The 10334-nt window shown below is 40.2% G+C and overlaps 1 long non-coding RNA gene across 1 annotated transcript; it reads right to left on the bottom strand.

The window, feature by feature from the left end:
* Positions 1 to 1672: 1672 nt before the first annotated feature.
* LOC120316528 lies at positions 1673 to 5623 on the bottom strand. Its single transcript, XR_005558994.1, has 3 exons — positions 5594 to 5623; positions 4803 to 4978; positions 1673 to 1800 (listed from the first exon to the last, which is right to left on the bottom strand). It is a non-coding gene; the product is annotated as an uncharacterized LOC120316528 (long non-coding RNA).
* Positions 5624 to 10334: the final 4711 nt, after the last annotated feature.

Here is a 10334-nt window from a genome sequence, read left to right as displayed (position 1 = left end):
GTCAGCCACAGCCCCAGGGAAGCAGGATATGACCTTTGGGACATCATAGGATTAATCCCACCACCATCAGAATACCAGAAAGGAACACTCAGACTCAGGTCAAAGTTCATGCCACAGGAACAACTCCAAACAAAAGCCCAAGAAGGTATAAAAACCCACCACACCCTACTACATTGGTCAGTGTTTATCCAGAGCCATCTTTCTGTCTGGCTCTGCTCTTCAATAAACGACAACCTTCTTTCTAAAGCAATCTCCATGTTTTGATTATTCCTGGCTTTGACTGGACCCTAATGAAGTTTTTTCCTTCAACAGAATAAAATACTTTACACCAAAACAGAGTTTAACTCTGAAAATTCCTGCCTTCAGATGTGGTGAAGGCCTCAAGGTCAGATGATATGAAAAGATAAATTTATGGAGCACCGGACTGTCTCCATGTTTACACGTCTAAATGACCAAGTGTTTCTTCAAAAAAAGGTTGATTTTTTTTTAAAGTTTAATTCTTCTGCAGACTCACTCTAGCTAGCTATCATCTCCTGTCTATGGAGATTCTCAGTCATCCAGGTCATGGTTGTCTCAAAGGTGCTTTTTCAAAAGGCAACCAGATTTACTTTGTTTTTTTCTTGAAGATATTTCACTTCTCATCCAAGAAGCTTCTTCAGCTCTGAAGAAGATGCTTCTTGGATGAAAAGCGAAACGTTTTCAAGGAAAAACAAGAAACTCCAGTTTCCTCTTGAAAAGGGACTATCTTCTCCTGGTTGTAAACTTCCTGATGAATCTGACTGGACTCATAGATGAGTCACAAAAGCCACACTAAAATGGACCTTGGGCCAGGAGCATCCACAGGAGGTTAAAAAATAAATCAAGATGGCCTCAGTGAATGCATAACTAACATCTATCAGTTTTTTAAAGTATGTTACATATGTCACACATGTTAAAATGGTTTGGCTCATGCACTCACACAACCTATTGTGACTTTTTTGATGCCATCTTCCATGGCTATCTCTGCTTTTTACCCAATCTGTTGGACCTCTTCTGTGCCAAAATTTGGACAATGTTATCCTTACTCTTAGAAGGGGAATTTAGTTTTTGAAATAAAACAACTCACTTTCATGGAGCTAACTCTTTTTCTGTTTCTTATAGTTTCTTAAAGTGCAAGTTTCCCATTAAACTTTCCCCTAGTCTGTTGATGTGCTTGTTTGTTTGTGTGTGTGTGTGTGTACATGTTCACGAGTCTTTCTCCTGGCCTCCAAATGGCCTTTACAGTTTGTACAGTCTAAAATTTACAGCCAGCCTGATAGCATTTTTAATTTAATGAAGCAAAACTGCAAAGCAATACTGTCCCCAAAGAAAGATCAGTGCCATTATTTTGCTGGTGTTAAGCTTCTCTAATGAAATAAATTCCAATTGATCTTGCCTTTGTTGTCATATATAACTCACTGTAGAGGGTAAATGTTTTTGATGTAATGACACACTAAGTTTCTGCTCACAAACGGCGTCTCAGCTAATGGGATTCTGAATTGTATGTTCTACAATGATCTGAAGAAAATTATGATTAAAAAGCTATATACGAATGGCGATCGGGCAAAAATAATGAACACCGTTAACAGCGATAGCCTGTTGCTGGCAGAATCCTTTTTAGTTTATTCCTTTATAGAGTGGAATTGTATATTAAGGATGATATTAGGACATAGAGGCTGTCAAATTCTCTTCAGTTTGATTCTCGTGGCGGATTCAGCCAGAAAACACTATTGAGTTTCTCATGCCGTAGAATCATAATTCAAATTCAAAGACGTTGAGACTCTAGAAAGAGTACAGAGAAGAGCAAAAAAGATGATTAGGAGACTGAAGGCTAAAACATATAAGGAACGGTTGCTGGAATTGGGTATGTCTAGTTTAATGAAGAGAAGGACGAGGGGGGACATGATAGCAGTCTTCCAATATCTCAGGGGCTTCCATAAAGAAGAGGGAGCCAAGCTATTCTCCAAAGCACCTGAAGTTGAAGTCCACGAGTCATAAAAGAGCCAAGGTTGCCTACTCCTGGTATAGGGTTTCCTACCTGAGCACCACCAGGCACAGTAAATCTGGCTGCCCCATTGACTTTGCTTGTCACAAGAGGGTTCACACGACCTGGGGACACTGCAAGCATCCTAAATACATTCCATTGCCAAGCGTGCAAATTTTGATCATGTGACCCCAGGGATGCTGCAACAGTCAGATGTAGGAAAACTGCTCACGATTTACGTTTTTTTTCCAGTGCCATTTTTAACTTCCGTTACTAAACGAACGGTTGTAATGTCAAGGAGTGCCTGTAATGCATTCTGTTCTTAGGCTATTAGGGATGACAGTGGTCAAACACAGCTAATTCAAACACCGAGCATGTTTCCTTGAGCTGGCTTTAAACTTTAATCCGTGGCTTAATCCCAAAACAGTTCCTGAGGAATTTGCTGAAACGGGGCGAAGTAATCTGCCTGCAATTTCAGCTTTCAGGAAATCCCAGAGATTATGCAATTCCATCGCAAATTACACTTGAGGTCTTTGAGGATCACACAGAACCCGACCCTGCCAAGTCCAAGTGGACTTTGGAATATTAATGCTGCTGTTATGGGAAGCCAGTTAACACAGTGCAGGGAAACTCACCAAAGCAAAAGAGGTGCAAATTTTATCCATTGAATTTGATAAACGGAAAATTATTGTGCCAATAGGGGTGTTGAAAGGACAAAGCATATAGGATGCGTTTTTTGCTTAGACCATTTTTTTTTCTAATTTTCTGAATAAAGATCAGAACATTTTGAGTTGAGCAGCCGTCTAAGTCTTGAAAAGAAATATTTGGGTAGAATGTGCCAAACTTTTGTTGCCCTACTAATGAGTTGCTATCTCTTGTTGTCATTAGAATAGAATAGAATAGAATAGAATAGAATAGAATAGAATAGAATAGAATAGAATAGAATAGAATAGAATAGAATAGAATAGAATTAGAGTAATGGAATAGAATAGAATTAGAGTAATAGAATAGAGTAGAATAGAATAGAATAGAATAGAATAGAATAGAATAGAATAGAATAGAATAGAATAGAATAGAATATATGGAATAGAATAGAATAGAATTAGAGTAGTAGAATAGAATAGAATAGAATAGAATAGAATAGAATAGAATAGAATAGAATAGAATAGCTGGAAGGGACCTTGGAGGTCTTCTAGTCCAACCCCTTGCTCAGGCAAGAAACCTTATACCATTTCAGACAAATAATTGTCCAATCTCTTCTGAAAAACTTCCAGTGTTGGAGCATTCACAACTTCTGGAGGCAGGTTGTTCCACTGATCAATTATTCTAACTGTCAGGAAATTTCTCCTCACTTCTAGATTGAATCTCTCTTTAAAGTTCTTCCACCCATTAAATCTTGTCCTACGCTGTCACTTAACAAAAGTCTCATTTAGCAACAGAAATTTTGGGGCTCAATTGTAGTCAAAAGTCAAGGAATACCTATATATCCCAGCCCATGGTAGGTCAATAAGCTCAAGAATGAAAATGGGGAGAAAAAGGCATTCAAGAGAAAATAGCAATTTCAATTGATATATGTAAATGATGCGTAATTAATTTATGGAAAACATTGCTGTTTAGGTATGACTGTGGCACTTTTAAATTACGGACTGGGCAAATTCATGAAGAGGAGCCTCGGTGGTGAACATCTGCTCGCCCATTCTTTCAACAGAATGCTGGATTAAATGAAGCTCGGTTCCATCCAGCATGGAACATTTTTGTGTCCTTAATTTGTGAAGAATTGGCAGCATGGACCTAGCGACAGGTGGCTGTTCTCCCTTGAGAAGGCTGCTTTTGTGTTTCCAACCCTTGTTTCTTTGCAGATTTTCAAAGTCTCAAAGACCTCCAAATATTCTGATAATACTGAAGAGAAAACTGCTTCCTAGATTCAATTAAATCCAAGCACAGTTTTCTTTGGTAAATACTGTATGTATGTATGTATGTATGTATGTATGTATGTATGTATGTATATATGTATATGTATATGTAGGTCTTTGGTTGTTCGGGTTTTCTCCCATGTAAAATTGGAAGTGTCTTGGCGATGTTTCGACGAAGTCCCATTCGTCATCTTCAGGCTGGTGCTTTCAGCTTCGTGCTTTGAGCAGCAATGTGTGGTCTTAGCTGTTTATTCCTTTTAACTGCCAGTGGGGGTATATGTATATGTATATATATATATATATGTGTGTGTGTGTGTGTGTGTGTGTGTGTGTATGATCCAGTGCAATCTGATGTTTTATTTATGTGCTACATTCTATCTATCTATCTATCTATCTATCTATCTATCTATCTATCTATCTATCTATCTATCTATCTATCTATAGATCTATAGATCTATCATCTATCTGAGTTGTGAGTTGGTTGTTTTATGGGAGCCATAGAGTTGGAAAGGACATTGGAGATCTTCTATCCAATCTCGTGTCCAGAGTAGAAATCCTTGGATCGTCCAGAACAAATGGCTTGAGTTGAAGTTTTCAACTTGAGTTGAAAATCTCCAGAGATGTAACCCTCAAGATTCTGTTCGTAACTCACACCATCAAGAAATTCCTCCTTCGTTTGAGTTGTGGTTTTCTCTCAGTAAATAGCTCTTGAGAGCAAGGAGGATACTCATTGGTTCTTATCTTACTCTCCGGAGCCATTCAAAACAAACTTGCTCCTTCTTCTCTGTCAAAAACCCTTCAAGTATTTGAAGACTCCTATCAAGTCTCTCCTCAGCCTTTAGGCTAAACATACCCAGTTCATAGGTTTTAGTTTCCAAGGAATTTACCTTTTTTGGCGTTCTTTTCTGAAGCTTCACGTAAGATAAGTTCTTCGTTGAAGATCCATGCATCCATAATACATCACAAACTAATTCACAGGTAACTTTTGGCTGCTTGATCTTAACTCTACACCTCTATTCTTGTACATTAAAAGAAAAAAATGACCACACGGGATACGTCAAACCTAAATTAAAAACCAGAAATTTACATTTTAATCGGGGATTGTCAAAAGATACTCTTTAGCCCAAGGAATATCTCTTATATACTGCTGAGTCCCTCAACAGACTTCAGATGCTGTGGTGAAGTAAGAATGGCAAAGTTGTTCACCACGTGACAGTGTTATGCAACATCCATCCTACATGGATGTGAGTGGGATCTTGGAGTCCTAGTGGACAATCCCTTAAATATGAGCCTAGCCGTGTGCTGCAGCTACCAAAAAAGCCAACACAGTGCTAGGCTGCATTAACAGAGGGATAGAATCAAGATCATGTGAAGTGTTAGTACTGCTTTATAAAGTCTTTACCATTGTTCTCCTCACCACTCTGTTCCTTCCCCACGGCCATGTGCTTGTATTTTACAAAAAGCAGTAATTTTCTGCCATTACCATTCCCTAATTTACAAAGCATTGGAATATTTTCCCGGAATACAGAACTGATATACGATTTAGGGCTTTGAGCCCGCTGAGACTTAGGAAAAGAATGAATGGGCACCATTAACTATGAAATACATATTTTGTCACTTTTGGCAAGAGAACATTTCACAGCCTAACAAGGATAAATATGTACGTTTATATGCTTACTTTTCATATGCAAAACTGAATTGTGCGCTTCCCAGTGTGCCATAATCCTGTAAACAGAGTTTGATTCATGGTTACTTTAACTGTATTAGGCCCATGAATTATACGCCTATAAATTCTCGTTTGTGTTTCCAGTGTGGCCCACTTTATCTTACGAATATATATGTAGAAAGGGATATGCAACCAAGCTAAAAGATTATTGTCCTTTAATTATATTTCATTGCGCGGCAGAAAAAATTACCGGTGTTTGTCACTTAGATACCGGTAGATCACAGTGCAGAACTAAATACATTTAGATGCTGCTCTTAGTCGTCATCATGAATAAAAGCCATGTAGATAAATGGGATACTGTTTTGAGCTTAATTATAAAGGCAGCTAAGAACAATAACACACACACACACACACACACACACACATATAAAAGAACTAACCCACTTTGCACTCCTTCAACTGATACTAGTAAAACAATCACTTTATGCAGTTTCTACAAAACCATTCTAGTTTTTAAAGATTAGCTAGGAAAAGCTATGCACAACGGCGCCTGTACAAAAGGACGCGTGGTTATCAAAACTGCATAAATTTGAAGAGAACTCTATTAAAAGTGCATGCCAATTTGTCTTGCCAGCTCAAAAGATAAATCATTCGCAAACCAATGAAGAGACGGTGTGGAATAAATTTGCTTTTTTTTTTTTGTAAAGGAAGAGATGCTTAAAAACCACACAAATCGGTCCGTTTCTGAAACTCAACCATGGATGGATCTTGTAAACAAGAAACGCTCATTTTCCAGTGATCAGAACTAGGCCGTGAAGGAAGAATTTCAAAATCCATTTTTTGTAAATAAATAAATAAAACAGAATAAAGCTGGAAGGGACCTTGGAGGTCTTCTCGTCCAACCCCCTGTGTCAATGCTGCTAACATTGGATGTTCTTGCTTTGACAACATGTGGAGATGAAACCTTTTTCTTTCTTATGCTTCACACTTAGAATTAGATGTGCTGGGAGAGGGGGAGGAATGTGATGGGAGTTAGTTAGACATAACAATATCATAGTAAGAGATGTTAAAGGCATGGTGGGAGAAAGAACTGGGCGGAAAGCCAGCATTTCAGACTAATTGGAGAATGTGATTTATGACAGTTAGTTGTGGGAGGGACTTGTGCTTTGATACTCTGTGCTCAGGGGAAGGAAAGTCAGATCTTGGCTTGGACTATGTAAGTGCCGATGTGTTGCAGCTCAAATAAAGATTCTTTAAGGTAAACAATGCCTCAAAGTTCTTTGAAGAGTTTTATATGTCGGAACCATAACACCCTGCTTAAGCAGGAGATCCTACACCATTTCAGACAGGTGGCTGTCCAGTCTCTTCTTAAAAACCCCCAGTGATGAAGCACCTACAACTTCTAAAGGCAAGTTTTCCATTGCTTAATTGTTCTCACTGTCAGAAAGTTTCTCCTTAATTCCAGGTTGCTTCTCTCCTTGATTAGTTTCCCTCCATTATTTCTTGTCTCGCCTTCTGAAGCTTTGGAAAGTTGACCCCCTCATCTTCGTGGCAGCCCTTCAAATACTGGAATACTGCTATCATGTCACCCCTAGTCCTACTTTTCTCGAGACTAGCCATACAAAATTCCTGCAAATCAGGAACAAACAGAGAAGGAAATCCAGAAACAGTGACTGATGCCCAAGAAAATCATTTTGCCAAAGCCTAAGGGATGGTAAAATCTCAAAGGTACCTCAAGAGGATATAGAAAATTAGTGTGGGGAGAAAGAATTCCTCCTTGTGTCTTGCAAGTGAGCAATGTAACTCTTTTGTTGAGTACCAACAAAGGAGAATATTTGTAGCTTTGGGTCCTTGACAGGTCTTTAATGCTCTCTGAGCTTGGTTGTTTTCTTGCAGTCATTTCAGAATAACATAGAGTTGGAAGAGACTTTAGAGGTCTTCTAGTCCAACCACCTGTTCAGGCAGGAAACTCTGTTCCATTTTAGATAAATAATTGTCTAATCTCTTCTTAAAAACCCCGAGTGTTGGGGGCACCCATAAATGCTGGAGGCAAGTGGTTCCACTGATGAATTGTTCTGTCAGGAAATTTTTCGTTAAATCTAGGTTGCTTCTCTCCTTGATTAGTTTCCATCCATGGCTTCAGGTGCCTTGGAGAATCGGGTGATCCCCTCTTCTTTGTGATGGCCCCTCAAATACTGTAAGATTGCTATCATGTCTTTCCTACTCCTTTTCATTAACTGGACATACCCAATTCCTGCAACTATTCTTCATATGTTTTAGCCTCCAGCCCCCTAATCATCTTTGTTCCTTTTCTCTGTACTCTTTCTAGAGTCTCAACATTTTTTTTTTATCATGGTGACCAAAACTGGATGTAGTATTCCAAGTGTGGTCTTACCAAGATGTTGTAAAGTGGTACCAACACTTCATGTGGTCTAGGTAACATCCTGAGTGCTAGTGATGTTTTGCTGAATTTCTGTTGAAGAAGACACCTCTAATCAATGGTGGGATTCAAATAGGTGAACAACCGGTTCTCTGCATGGATGCCACTTCCAGAAGTCCATTCTGGGCCTGGGCAACAAAAAATTAACTACCGGTTCTGCCAAAGTGGTGCGAACCGGCTGAATCCCACCCCTGCCTCTAATTGTTCTTGATTATTCCTGAGAATTCTCTTTGTCCTTTTCTGGAATTTACTCCAGGACTACTCTATTGATTCCTGCATCCTCTGTTGCTTTAATTGATCTGAGATGACGTAGTGGTAAGGTATAAGATGCATGCAGAAACAGCATACACCAGACATGTCAAACAGCAATGGGGTGGGCATGGCTTCTGGGTGATGCATCTGGGCCACGGGCCGGCAGTTTGACACCCCTGGCATACACTGAATGGTGCAACCAACTAGCTGGCACTGTGTACCGAAACATCTGCACAGAATGTAGTCTGAGTTCAGATGGGAGAACTCTCAGAACCTTGTGGGTCTCTGGACTTCCAGATCCAGACAGACAAGCAAGTACTGGCCAATCAACTAGACACTGTAGCAATAGACAAGGACTAGAAGACAACAGGTACAGCTCTGGATGGAGAATTTGCAATTTTGGGAGTATTTTGATCTACAGTTGCCAACCTCTCTGTTAGAAATTGTAATCCAGTCTGTAATCCATTTGGAGAGCAGATTTCTTATCTAAATGTACAGTTGCCAATGGCAAAGAAGACAGGTCAACATAGCATGCATGACCTAGTTGAAGAGTCAAACTGGATCCCAATAAAAGATTGGTCTTCATCTTCACCCTGATCATTCCCACAGGCTGGGTGATTCTCACAGTGCTAGACCACATGCCAGTTGGAGAAAAACAGGGCGAAATATACAAGAGAATTACAGTGGCCCTTGACTTAGGAACACAACTGAGCCCAGAAGTTCTGTTCCGAAGCGAGGATAGTTGTTCAGTGACTTTTGCCCCGTTTTGTGACTTTTCTTGTCACAGTTGTTAAGTGAATTACCACAGGGGCTAAGTGACTAACATGGTTGTTAAGTGAATCTGGCTCCCAATGACTTTGTTTGTCAGAAGGTCGCAAAAGGGGATCACGTGACCCCGGGACACCGCAACCCTCATAAATATGAGTCAGTTGCCAAGCATCTGGATTTTGATCACGTGACCCTGGGGGAGTTGAAACGGTCATAACGGTGAAAAATGGACATAAGTCACTTGTTTCAGTGCCATTGTGACTTCGAGCAGTCACTAAATGGATAGTTTTAAGTCAAGGACTGCCTGTAATGAGGAGACAGTTTGGAGGTCAGACACCAGAAGGAAAGCATCAGCCATAGAAGATTTTAGAGCAGTGGTTCTCAACCTTTTTAATGCCGCGACCCCCAACCGGTCGTAAGTCAAGGACTACTCAACTGGTCATAAGTCGAGGACTACTCAACTGGTGCAGCACCGTTTGCAGAATGGGACTTTGGGCGGGCTCAGCAGGGCAGAGACAGCCTGGACAATTCCTATTGGCTTTTGAAAGCCAATAGAATTAGACTCTATTCAAGAGAGTCTATTCTATTGGCTTTCAAAAGCCAATAGAAGGAAAGGGAGTAGCACAGCTAAGGAAAAGGGGGGGGGGAATGGCAGACTGCGTTGTTTGACGACCCCCGTGAAATGGTCGTTCGACCCCAAATGGGGTCCCGACTCACAGGTTGAAAACCACTGTTCTAGAGGTTTAGAAGCTTCTCTGGAAAACAACTAACTCAGACTGAACCACCAGAATGAGCTTCAGGATTGGTTTTTCTAGATCACATGACTCAGAGCTCCAGAAATCTGTTCCTAGGACATTGGTAGGTAGAAGAACTAAGATGCTGATGATCTCCTGTAGTGAGATCTTGGCTTAGGGTTTCCTTTTGGGAATGAACATATGGGAAATTTACTTAAATATCTTTGGGGATTCTCAGTCATCCAGGTCAGGGTTATCCCAAAGATGCTTTTTCAGGAGGCAATTGGACTTTCTTGTGTTTCTCTTTGAAGATGTTTCGCTTCTCATCCAAGAAGCTTCTTCGGGTCTGACTGGATGGTGGGAAATGGAAGGATTTATATTCCTTGCAGACTGCTGGTCATTTGCATTCTTTAAGAGAGTCGTTGAGGCCTCCTGGAGGTTTGTCTGTGTCCTCAAGGCCATCTGTGTCAAAATTGAACAGTCCTCTCTGAACAGAGGGGAAGGGATATGACATCCCCTATCTCCAGTCTACAACATAGTCCTTTCAGCAGTTCCAAGA

Source organism: Crotalus tigris, unplaced genomic scaffold, assembly GCF_016545835.1.
Source record: "Crotalus tigris isolate CLP2741 ecotype Arizona unplaced genomic scaffold, ASM1654583v1 scf7180000019403.2676451380:550163, whole genome shotgun sequence".
Lineage (NCBI taxonomy): Eukaryota > Metazoa > Chordata > Lepidosauria > Squamata > Viperidae > Crotalus > Crotalus tigris.
Note: the sequence above shows the minus strand (reverse complement) of the source record. Positions and strands in the feature narration are given on the sequence as shown.